The sequence below is a fragment of the Mauremys reevesii genome, linkage group 6 (genome assembly GCF_016161935.1).
Source record: "Mauremys reevesii isolate NIE-2019 linkage group 6, ASM1616193v1, whole genome shotgun sequence".
In the NCBI taxonomy this organism is placed as follows: domain Eukaryota; kingdom Metazoa; phylum Chordata; order Testudines; family Geoemydidae; genus Mauremys; species Mauremys reevesii.
This window is the reverse complement of record NC_052628.1, coordinates 23,755,274-23,768,507: the sequence shown is the minus strand read 5'-3', so window position 1 is coordinate 23,768,507 and position 13,234 is coordinate 23,755,274. Positions and strand designations below refer to the sequence as shown.

General features: G+C 43.9%; 1 protein-coding gene across 3 annotated transcripts in view; it reads left to right on the top strand.

Annotated features, from left to right (window-relative positions):
* Positions 1-13,234, top strand: part of PRLR (prolactin receptor) — a 293,258-nt gene that overhangs the window by 66,873 nt on the left and 213,151 nt on the right. For all 3 annotated transcript variants that reach the window (XM_039542962.1, XM_039542964.1, XM_039542965.1), the window contains one exon: positions 7,704-7,786. The gene's annotated coding sequence lies outside the window, so the exon portion shown is untranslated. The remainder of the gene's footprint in view (positions 1-7,703; positions 7,787-13,234) is intronic.

The window sequence follows — 13,234 nt, the reverse complement described above, 5'->3', positions numbered from 1 at the left end:
AATAACTTGATATCTTTTTTTATGAGGTAAAGGTAATAGTGCTGGTGTAACATACGTAGGCTTCTGTAAGGCTGTTATGGTACTGCATCACATTTTGATTTTTTTTTTTAAAACTAGAACAATATAAAATTAACATGATGCATTAAATGGATTAAAAGATGGCTCATTGATAGGTCTCAAAATGTAATTGTAAACAGGGAATAATCATGGAGCGGATGTATTTCCAGTGAGATGCCACAACGATCAGTTCTTGGCCCTATTCTATTTAACATTTTTATTGATGACCTGGAAGAATACGTAAAATCATCACTGATAGTTTTCAGATAACACACAAATTGGGGGAGTGGCAAATAGTGAAAAGGACAGGTCACTGATACCAAGTGATTCAGAAAGCTTGCGCCCAGCATACTGACCTAACAATATGCATTTTAATATTTATTTAATATGTATATATCGAGGAACAAAGAATGTAGGTCATGCTTACAGCACAGTGACTCAAAGAAATTTGGGGTTCATGGTGGATACTCTGTTGAGCATGACCTCCTATGTGATGCTGTAGCCAAAAGGCTAATGTGATCTCCTTGGATGCATGAACAGGTGAATTTTGAATAGGAATTTTACCTCTGTATTTGGCACTGGTGCAGATACTGCTGGAATATTGTGTCCAGTTGTGGTGTGCTCAGAAAGAGCCACAAGAATGACTGAAGGATTAGAAAACATACCTTTATAGTGAAAGACTCAAAGAGCTCACTCTATTTAGTTTAACACAGAGAATGTTAAGGGGTGACTTGATTTACAGTTTACAAGGACCTACATGAGAAACAAATGGGCTCTTCAGTCTAGCAGGAAAAGGTATAACATGATCCAATGGCTGAAAGATGAAGCTAAACATATTCAGACTGAGAATAAGTTGTACATTTTTAACAGTGAGATTAATTAACTATTGGAACACCTTACAAAGGGTTGTGATGGATTCTCCATCATTGCAATTTGTAAATGAAGCTTATATGTTTTTCTAAAAGATATGCTGTAGGAATAATTTTAAGGAAGTTCTATGGCCTGTATTATACAGGAGGTCCAACTAGATGAGCACCATGGTCCCTTCTGGCCTTGGAATCTCTGATTTAATCCTCTCTTGCTGCTATTAGTTCCCACCACCTTTGGTTGTTTTAGAAGTAGTGCTAAGACAGCCAAGACAGCAGGATGGATTTTTCTACCTTTTTTTTTTACTTTCCTCCTCGTATCTTTCTCTCTCTCCCTACTTTTTTGTATAAATATTTTTGTATCTGTATTTATATTCTCTGTATCCTTTTTTCCCTTTTTCCTTTTTTTTTTAATCCAGCAGTTTTGTCTTTTTCTTTAAGTAGTCTTGATTCAATAAGCAACTTGATTTGGATTTTATTTTGAATGTGAAGCTCACTAGTATGTATGAGCTTGCTCAAGCAATGAATTCTTTGAGAGGGGAGGTTAAATAGTATTTCATCTTTTCCCAAATAGCTTTTATGGCTATGGTTCACAATTACAAATGTCTTTCATCAAGGACACTTAGTTTAGTGAGTCAAAATCAGAGTTGAGACTAATTAGGCCTGATCTGCCTACCTATATGCCAGTGTAAATCAGGAGTAGTCAGCGGAAGTAACGTGCTGTAAAAACAGTGCAAGTGGAATCAGAATTGGACCCAAAATGAGTCTAAATGAGCCTGATTTCCTGCCCCCTTCCTCCGCCCCCCCCCCCCACAGTTTTTCACCTTGTGTAGACATTTACACTTGTATAAAACTTCTGTATTAAAACAGAATGGTAGTATTTTGAATACTGTTTAAACAGGTGTTAATGACTATATGAGATGCAAGTCAATGAACAACCAGGCCCTGTGTATTGGTGTAACTTAAATGGTGAGAGGCCAGCATTTAAGAGAAGCCTGTAGCTGTTGGCGGCCCATACCCCGGTTGGGGTGACGGGCATGAATGAATGAATGATGTAGCTTGAAAAGTAACTAGCAGGAGTGTACGAGAATGTGCAAGTTAAAGTAGGCTTCTACCTACTTATGGCTATGTCTTCTTCTAATTCTTTCTCATATAAATTACATCAATTTAGATTTCCTTATACTCACTTCCATGTATCATGAATAGATAGCAAGTGTGGAAAAGATCAGGACGGGGTAGGGGGTAATAAGTGCCTGTATAAGACAAAGCCCTGAATATCGGGACTGAACCTATAAAATCGGGACATCTGGTCACCCTACTTCTATGTCAGTAAGTAGTTTATTAAGGGTCTCTAAGCAAAAGGGCATCTCACAACACTTCACCTGAATTTGGCACCCATTTCAGTTCTATTTGCATAGACTCATAAACAAAACTGTGCTCCAAATTTTTTGCTTTGCAAATTAACTTTAGAGTTGTATTTTGGTTTACCTGTTTCTCATAAGGGCATTTTGGTAACTCAACTTTGCTTTGTGAACCAGGATTGAGCTTTGTGACAAATAGACTCCACAGGTTTCTGTGTTTTCTCTAGCCGCAAGACTTGGAATTTTTGGTGACTAGAACCGTATCAATCTTTATAGGCTGTCATTTATTTATATAGGACCATAAGTGCACATATTGTGTTTTTGTTTAAATTATATAACAACCTGGTCACTAATCTATTTTATATGGAAGGCAGATACACAGTGATGTGCAGCAGTAGGAAACACTAAAAGTACCGTTAGCCAGAAGCCTCAGTTTTCTGCAAATTACACAAAACATCTCATTTTTCTGTCATGAAACACATGGATATTTAGTTTACTTTGAATTTTGAAAAGTGTATTTACATCTAAGTTTTTCATATTCTTTAGCATCCTCTTCTGTGCATATTTTATGCTTATTTGACCCTTTAATGTTGTTAAAAAAAATTTAAAACAGTATGGTGGGTTGAGTTTATTTTTAAAAAGGTGGAAAACAGTCTGTGCATATGTAGCTTTTTTTATATAATATATATAATTTGCAAATCTATCCTTGATTTACTCACTAATTTAAATATATTAGCTGTGATACCAGAAGCTAAGCTTGCAATTACAAGGCTGTATCAAAATATTAGAGAGCCCAGCTCCTTCCTAAATTCAAATGGTTTTGCAGAAGCAGTAAATAATCAAATGTTACGCTTATTTTACTATAAAACCTTCTGTGGCTTAGTTGGTAATTTAAACTATCACTCACCCTTCTGGAAACAGCTGCCTTGAACTATTTGTTTATGAGCCTTATTCTTTCTTAAAATCAAATCAAACTGTGACTTGCAGCTGCTGCTGCTGCTGCTACGTATGCAAGGTTCTTAGAGTAGACTGTGTCCATGTCAACTTGACTGAGAAGTTAAAGGGTTGCTTGTCTTTCTGGCAAAGAGAACCTTGAACAACCTGACCGACTGTAGCTGAAAAATTCTTACCCGAACTCTCTACTCCCCAGTTATTACAGTCCTCTAAAGCAGAGGTTCTCAACCCTTTTCTTTCTGAGGGCCCCCGACATGCTATTAAAAACTGCATGGCCCACCTGTGCCACAGCAACTGTTTTTCTTTCAGGGCTCCCTGTCACATGGGGCCCCGGGCACTTGCCCTGTTTGCTACCTCCTAACGCCAGTCCTGCTGAAGCCAATAGGTTTCAGCATATCATGCATGAAAATTAACACACTCTCTGCTTTAAAAAAAAAATCAATGTGTCCAAATAGCGTGAGGTGAAACAATTTTTTTTGTATGATCTCTAGCTTATTTTGGCAGACTCCTGAAGCCTGGTGTGGGGAGGGGTTGAGAACTGCAGCTCTAAATAAAACAGTAACAGAACATTCTGCTTGAGGCTCAGCATTATGCTTTTCTGACCCCACCTGTAATACTGACAGACCTTAGTTGTCAGCGGGCGGGACTGAACCTGGGACCTCTGGAGCTTAGTGCATGAGCCAAAAGCTAACTGGTTATTAGCTAAGGCTGTAGAGCAGACTCATTTTTCTCTCTCCAAGTGGTCTCGGTGCCACTAGATAGGACAGAACACCGCACCCACAAGGTGTGTGGGTTACACACTTGCTTATAAGGCATTACTTCAGTAGCTAGGCCCATTCCCCTCCCCTGTCACTGGCAGATCAGTTTTGCCCATCCCTTTTCTTCCTCCCCACCACAATTCCCTTTGCTTTATTTCTAATCAGTCACATCCGCCACCCTCTTCTCTGGCAATTCAGTAACTGCTGTGCCCTCGGGCTGTTCAGCTTCATAGACTTTAAGGTCAGAAGGGAACATCATGATCATTAGTCTGACCTCGTGCACATTGAAGGCCACAGAACCTCACCCACCCCTGAAATAGACTCCTAACCTCTGGCTGAGTTACTGAAGTCCTCAAATCATGGTTTAAAGATTTCAGGTTACAGAGAATTCACCATTTACACTAGTTTAAACCTGCAAGTGACTCGTGCTCCATGCTGCAGAGGAAGCCCCCCCCCCCCCCCAAAAAAAAAACAACCCACCAATGCAGGATCTCTGCCAATCTGACTCAGCCTGCCTCCAGCCTCTGCAGTTCTGCTCTTCCAAAAGGCAAGAAACCTGACACTTGCCCAGATATAACTTTTCCCAGGCTTCTTGGCATTGGGACTTTTCCCAATCCTGCTTCTGGCTGTAAATAACAAGGGTGTTTATTTCAGGACTGAGATGATTTGGCACAGTAACACATGGAAGCTTGTCCGACACCTACCAGCTCAGTCCCTCACTTTTATAAAATCTAATTTTCAAATATTTAAAGGTGTTTAAAGGAACCTCATTACACAGTAAAAAATTAACTCTCTTGTCAGACATCATGCCCTTTTCTCAAAAGCAGCTTGTTGATGAAAACACTCTCCATGTTACCGTGGTGGGTTTTTTAAGCATGTACGTACTCCATATTCACATACTAAAAGAGTACCTATGTGGCATTTGTTGGACTAGGGGCAGTTACTCGAGCTGTATATCATCCTAATTTTGGTAATTAATACAGTTATATTTTTTATTATTGTTTAAAGATCCCTGCATATAGATTGGATTTGAAGCTGATGTAAAACTTTATTCTAAACCTTTGGGAGGGTTACAGACATATCCTGCTAAGCGTTAATTTGGTTGACACTCTGGAAAGTGACCAGTGTTGTAAAGGTTTTAAATAAGTAGCATTGGTCAGCTCACAGTCCATGAAAAATGACATGCTGTCAATTAAGAGAGCACTGACAGTTCAGGTCTTATTCTGACCTCACTTACACCAGTGTAACTCCAGTGACTTTAGCAGCATTTCTCCTGGTTTACATTGGTGTAAGTGAGAGGAGACTCGGGTCCTGTTATCTAGGTCTCTAGAGAACCCAAAAGCTGTAGTCCCATACAGAACTACAGAGAGCCCCTAACTTGAATTACACTGCTGGAAAAACTATGGTACTGTACTCTATTTCTGTGCATAATTTGCAGTGGCTGATTACTGCACAGGTGATGGGGCCCGTGCTCAGGAGCCCCCTGCAGGAGCACCAGAACGCCTCTCCCCACCTGGGCCTTGCCACCCTGCTCTTCCTCTTCCCCCTGAGGCCCTGGCCAGGCTGGAAGTTCCCCGGCTGTGGTAAGTAGGGTGCCCAAATTCCCCCCTGCCCCAGCTGTATAGAGCCCTCCCAAGCGCCTCTTCCCTTCCCCGCCACTTGCACAGAGCCCTCCCGAGTGCATTTTCCCCCACCTCCCTGCCCCGTCCAGGCTCCCCTCCCCACAGCCAGAGTCTCCTGCCCTGGGCCCAGACTCTTTCTCCCGCTTCCTGGGCTCCCCTCATCATCCTCTTGGAGGTTCTGGTTCCCTCCCCAGCTCCTCTGGGTCCCCCATGCCCCAGACTTGCTGGAAGCTGTGGTCTCCATGAGTCTGCCTCTTTGTGACAGTGCTCAGCCCTGCCCTGGCACTGGCACCTCAGCCAGGCACAGGCTGCTCATGCAGGGGATGAGGACAAGCAGAATCAGGGCTGGGAGGAGCCTTTGCAAGGGCTTTCCTAGCCCCTTCCCTGCTCAGGATGCTCTGTCAGGGGCTGAAGCTCCCTCCCTGTGCCCCAGTTGAGCTGGACTTTGCGGCCTTCCCATCACAGCATAGGCAATTGATGACTCACAGCACAGTTCTGCTCTAGTGAGTGACTCTCAAACCCACCTCCCAGGGCCCTGTACTCACTCATTGTCTCAGTGGGACGAATGCCTCAAACTCCCCAGTATCTGGGAGTCATGCTAAGGTCTTTCAAGTCTTGTAGCATCACCAGCAAGAATGATTCAGCAGGCCATGGCCTGATCTCTGTGCAGTCCCCACCCCAACTGTCCTGTGACCTTCATGTCACACCCTCAGGTGACCCATGTGCAGCCACGTCCCCCTCCCCCTCATCACCTTTGGGTCCTGCCCCCCAGATGAGCCCCACAAAGCCTTAACTCTTGCTATCTTAAGGTTTTGTCCTGCTATCCATCACCGCGGTATCTGAGCGCTTTCCACATAAGATCAATAGCGATAAGGAAGTCCCTAGTGACAGGCAGTCTAAGTAGGGAGTTAGGTAACGGGAAGGCTTTGTGAGTGGGGACATCGAAGCAGGCATTCCATAACTGATCAGTGGTTTCCCTATACTTCATGAACCCATCTTGGCCCCTTGCATAGCAGCAAAGAGAGAGGGAGGGAGTACATACCCTGAGGGATTGGCCCACGGTTTGAGGGGACTGAAGAGATGTGAACTAATGATGTTGGGGAAAAGGGCCCTGGTGAGGAGAGTCTGTACAGAAGGGGAAAATAAAGAAAATGCTCAAAAAATAATGGGTAGCAGGCCCAGAGTCACTTGTTCCTGGGGTGAGGCCTTGTGAGAGTCCAGGGGATCTGGTTTGATAGGGAACACTGACAATGCTATGTTTTAAAAAATACCTGATTTGGGACCCACCTGTTGTCAGGCTCGATAACTGCAAGAGTCCCTCATCACTAACCTCCTAGGATCCATAATGTTCACTTGTTGTGTTGACTTTTAAGAATGATTGGAGCTCTTTGGAGTAGGGACCATCCTTTATTCTGTGTTTGTGATATCTATGTATTCTCATGAAATGGAGCCCTGAACCACAGAGTTAACCCCCTCCAGCACCAGAGAAGGAGAGATGCTGAGAATGTGGATCCCTTAAGAGCTGCCCAGGGAGCCCGGGCTGCTGTGGGGAGCCCCAGATCCTCAACCTGACCTGAGTGGGGGGCCCAAAAGCAGCCCCCAGCCCCCATGTCTCTGCCCCCCAGGGCAGGTTGAAGGTTCAGGGCTCCCCAAAGCAGCCCAGCCTCTCTGGGCAGCTCTTACCACAGCCTGGCTCCAGCTTCCGGCCAGTCAAGGGGGCGGGACCTTGGGTGGGAAGGGGAGGAGCCTCATGGCTACCGGTGTGGGGGGGCCCAAATGTTCTTTGTTCCCAGGGCCCCAATAAACCTTAATCCACCTCTGGAAATCTGCTCAATTTTGTTTCTGCTGATGGAGAAGATAATGAATGTGACATCTTGAAGAGCACCAGTAAACAGAGCTGTCTGTACCAAGTTAGTATTTGATAAGTATAGCTGTTTGTATTATAAATTCCACATCATTCTTAGTGATTATGTAGTTTTATTGAGATGACTGGCAGTGTGTCTATAGACATTTCAATCTTTCATAAATTACACCTAAAATATAAGGACCAATTACTGATGACATCTGGTTACATTTTTTTTCCAGATTCCACTATGACATCAGGAGCTGCTTCCTCCACATTTGCACAGAAGGTGAAAGGAAAGCAAAAAGGAGAAGATAATGATGTGGTAGGACAGTTATCTGCCATGAAAGTATTTGCCATGTGTTTGTTAAAAGAAACATTTAAAAGGAATACCACATTTTTATTTGACAAAAAGTACAATTAAAATTTGTTTAAATAAAATGTTTTAATATATTGTACTTTTATCCATGGATCTCAAAATGCTTGTTATACAATTAATGAAGCCTACAACACTCTGTAAGGTTGTGTTCTTCTACTCTTTTTACAGATAAGTTTTGGTGCTTGATATTATTAAAGCCATTTTGACAAAGGTCCAGTAATTTTGGGTTGCTCAGTTCCTGAGTGCCTAACTTGAGACATCTAAGACCTGATTTTTAAAGTAAAGGACATATGTAAGGGAAAGATGAAAACTCTGTAAACAGTATGGAGAGTTTCCAGCATTACTTTGTTGAAAGGAAAAGCCAAAGAAATGAGGTGGGAAGAGGGAAAATCAGAGTATTTGTATGAGTGAAGTTAGATGAAAACTGATCTCATACTTGAGTTCAGTCTCCTAGCTGCAAATGATTATAAGTAGGGACAGTGGGTTCAGTGCAACCAAAGATGGCTTCAGAACTCACAGTTAGAAATATGAATCTTCACCTTTTTTGACACACAAACTGCTATTTCATCAAATGAGGTAGAAACGCAAAATATAAGGATGCAGAATGATCTGAAGCAAAACAATGAGCATTTTAGTGCAAATATTTGCACTCCACTTGATACCGGTGGCCAACTAGACATTGAGCCATTGATCACTGCCCATTGAGCCTGATGATCTAGCCAGCTTTCTATCCACCTTATAGTCCATTCATCCAATCCATACTTTAACTTGCAGGCAAGAATACTTGTGGCAGATCATATCAATAGCTTTGCTAAAGTCAAGATCTATCACGTCTACCACTTCCCCGTATCCACAGAGCTAGTTATCTCATCATAGAAGGCAATCAGGTTGATCAGGCATGACTTGCCCTTGGTGAATCCATGTTGACTGTTCCTGATCACCTTCCTCTCCTCCAAGTGCTTCAAAATGGGTTCCTTGAGGACCTGCTCCTTTCCGGCTCCTCTCCTGAACTCCTTTCCCCCTCATATTAGCCTCACAGGGGATCCTGACCATCAGTTCCCTGAGGGAGTCAGAGTCTTCTTTCTGAAGTCCAGGGTCCGTATTCTGCTGCTCTCCTTTCTTCCTTTTGTCAGGATCCTGAACTCAACCATTTCATGGTGACTGTTGCCCAGGTTGCCACCCACTTTTACTTCCCCTACCAAGTCTTCCCTGTTTGTGAGCAGCAGGTCAAGAAGAGCTCTGCCCCTAGTTGGTTGCTCCAGCACTTGCACCAGGAAGTTGTCCCCAACACTCTCCAAAAACTTCCTGGATCATCTGTGCACTGCTGTATTGCTCTCCCAACAGATGTCAGGATGATTGAAGTCCCCCAGGAGAACCAGGGGCTGTGATCTGGAAACTTCAGTTTGTTGTCCAAAGAAAGCCTCATCTACCGCATCTTCCTGGTCTGGTGGTCTATAGAAGACTCCCTCATGACAACACCTTTGTTGCTCTGACCTCTAAATTTAACCCAAAGAGTCTCAACAGGCTTTTCTCCAGTTTCCTACTGGAGCTCTGTGTAATCACACTACTCTCTTACATAAAGTGCAAGTCCTCCACTTTTTCTCCCCTGCCTGTCCTTCCTGAATAGTTTATACCTCTCCATGGCAGTGCTCCAGTCATGTAAGTTACCCCACCAAGTCTCTGTTATTGCAATCACATCATAGTTCCCTGATTGTGCCAGGACTTCCAATTCTTCCTGCTTGTTTCCCGGGCTTCTTGCGTTTGTGTACAGACACCTAAGCTAACTAGCTGATTGCCCTACTTTCTCAATATGAATCAGGAGGCCTCCCCTGTTGCACCCACCTTCTTGTGTTTCCTCCCAGTATCCTACTTCCCCACTTACCTCCGGGCTTAGATCAACATCCTCCAGCGAACGTAGTTTAAAGCCCTCCTCACCAGGTTAGCAAGCCTGCCTGCAAAGATGTTCTTCCCTCTCTTTGTTAGGTGGATCCAATCTCTTCCTAGCAATCCTTCTTCCTGGAACAACATCCCATGGTCAAAGAATCCAAGGCCCTCTTTCCTGCGTAACCATGCCTTTACCTCCACAATTCAATGGTCCCTACCTGGGCCTTTTCCTTGAACACGGAGAATGGACGAGCTCACGACTTGCGCCTCAAACTCCTTTATCCTTCTTCCTAGAGCCACATAGTCTGCAGTGACCTGATCAAGGTCATTCTTGGCAGCATCATTCGTGCCCACGTGGAGAAGTAGGAAGGTAGGTAGCGGTCTGAGGGCTTGATCAGTCTTGGCAGATACTCTGTCACATCCTGAATTCTAGTCCCAGGCAAGCAGCACACCTCTCGTGTCTCCCGCTCTGGATGGCAGATGAATGACTCTGTCCCCTCCTGAGAAGGGTGGTTGTGGAACCCCCATCCCTAGGACAATGCATCCCATGCCTTCCGGTCGATGGGGTCTCCTTCTGATCCCTTCCATTAGATAACTCTTCCAAACCATTCTCCACCATAGTACTTGTGCAGAGAGCCTGAAAATGGTTTCTTACCTCTATCTGCATTGGGGGTACGTGAGTTTTCCTCTTTCTTCTTCTGGAGGTCACATGCTGCCAATTTTCTTCTCCATTCTGCACTGCCATCTCTGATTCTTCATCATGCTGTGCCTGCAGTACCAAATGCTGACTTCTAGCCAGAAAGTCTTCATTTTCTCTGATGAAACACAGTACCAATGTGGACACCAGAACAAATGGATATAAACTGGCCATCAGGAAGTTTAGACTTGAAATTAGACAAAGGTTTCTAACCATCAGAGGAGTGAAGTTCTGTAATAGCCTTCCAAGGGGAGCAGTGGAGGTAAAAGACATATCTGGCTTCAAGACTAAGCTTGATAAGTTTATGGAAGGGATGGATACGATTGGATAGCCTAATTTTGGCAACTAATTGATCTTTAACTATTAGCAGTAAATATGCCCAATAGCCTGTGATGGGACACTAGATAGGGTGGGATCTGAGTTACTACAGAGAATTCTTTCCTGGGTATCTGGCTGGTGAGTCTTGCCCACATGCTCAGGGTTTAGTTGGTCTCCATATTTGGGGTCGGGAAGGAATTTTCCTCCAGGGCAGATTGGCAGAGGCCCTGGGGAGTTTTCGCTTTCCTCTGCAGCATGGGGCACGGGTCACTTGCTGGAGGATTCTCTGCACCTTGAAGTCTTTAAACCATAAGATGAGGACTTCAATAGTTCAGACATAGGTCAGGGGGTTGTTACAGGAGTGGGTGGGTGAGATTCTATGGCCTGCATTGTGCAGCATTATGCAGCAGGTCAGACTAGACGATCATAATGGTCCCTTTTGTCCTTAAAGTCTATGGGTCTCTAATCCTTTAACCTTCTCCTGCAATATGGAAACCAGCCTGCACTTTGGACAGACAAAGTCACTTCTATTCTCTGGGAGAAAGACAAACATGGTACACCCTGTGCAGGTCACAACAGCTGACTGCTCACTATCCATAATATCTTCCTTTTAAGAGCCTCTTCAGATGTTGTATTTACTGCTCATACAAGCCTGAAAGGCAAAAAAATAAAGCTCTGTGAGAACTCCCCCAAGGCAAACTCCCTCTGTTTGCCTGTCTTCTGTTCCCAGCTCACTTGGCAGGTAACTGGCTGCTTTTTTAATAAGGCTGTTGGCTCAAAGTCTTTCCAATCAACCACTGAAGTCCCACCTGGAACAAATCACTCCCATTCACACTTTTCAGACACCCAACCACATGGTCAAACAGTCCCTGCAACTAGCTCCAGTCAAACAAATGGTAACAGCAGACAGACACTTGGATATTCACCCCAGCAGATTACAAGACAGCCCCCATGTGATGTCATGTGATGGTGATTTTAGGAAAGCAGTCAGTCATATTTTATATTATATTATAAATTATTAACAGAACATGGATTACAAGGTTAAGTTTTTGAATCTGGAACAGATATACAATACGATTCCAAGATGCAAATTATGGCACGTGACAACTCTGGTGACCTAGTAGATGACTTTACTGGCTTTGTAATAATTGCTAAATGCAAGATTCGTGGTCCATTAAAAGAAGCATAATCTTCCATCAATGTACAGTGATTTATTCATGTGACTCCCAGTAAAGTTGCAGACAGCTAAATATACTTTCATCACATTGATAGCAGAACAGACAGCACATCCCACAGGTACTGTAGGATCTTTCAAGAATATCTGCTGAGGTTTTTTTGTTGTTGTTGTTGTTCTCCATATAAATATTTCCAGGTGCATCCTAGGCAAGAGGAAACACCAGAGTGTATGCTCTTCTGATTTAAAAAAATTAATTTGCAGGCAGACTTGACTATTTTGAATATGAATCATTACATGGAATGCCAATTAATTATATATGCACCACTTCCATTTGTAAACACTATATCTTACTATGCATGGAGTGCCCTCAGAGCTCCTGTATAACGTTGCTCTTTTGTGGGCTATGGGAGACGTTTTCTCACCTCTTTAAATCTAAACCAGTTTCAGACATTATCAAAATATATTTTAGATACACAACTGCAGGCAATGGATTGAAAAATTTTATAAGGTGGGTTACCGAATACAATTTTGAGAGACTCTTTTAAAAGTTAATGATTGGTACTGGTGTCCATCGTTTGAATCAGCCCCTTGGAGGCCAGCCTGCAATGTCTTTCTGTCAGTATGATTTAACTTGCAGACTGCTGTATTCTGAAGATACTGCTGATGACAAACATGCTTTTAGGTGCTGAAACTAAGGGTGTTGCTACACCCTCTGGCTTGAAGTGATTCCCATCACATACAGGGTGTACAGTTTGGTTCAATGGCTGTCACACACTCCCACCTCCCAGCCCTAACCTTGCAGTGGAGAGCCCTTGGGGAGGCAGGGATTCACCCAGAAATCACTCCAGCACCTTTTGGTAACTAGCCATCAGCTTTATCAGCAAACAGCCTCGATGTCTGTCCAGAATCAGTCGCTCAGTCACTGTTCAGGATCTTTCCTTCCCGCTGGGCTCTGGCTGATCCTTGTGTGCAGTGCCATGTGTTCAGGCTGCTTCTTGGGCCTGTCCCCCATCCCCGAGCTCAGATTCTTGGCCTATTACGTCCCTGCAGCAGCAGCCACTACTGCACACACCCTCTCCCATACCCCACTGAGCTCTTTTCCTTTTCCAGTTGCAAGACAGCTGGCAGCAGGAGCTAGGGGTGGGATTTCCTGCCTGCTTGTTAGCCAAGCAGAGCTCTGTGAGGGCAGTTTCTCCTCTTTGCTCATCCCCCCCTACCAGCCAGAGCTCCAATGGCGGAGCCAGCCTTCGTAGCACAGCTGCTCATCAACGGATGGGGCTCCCCAAAGGGAATTGCTATGCTGAATCAGAACAGCGGT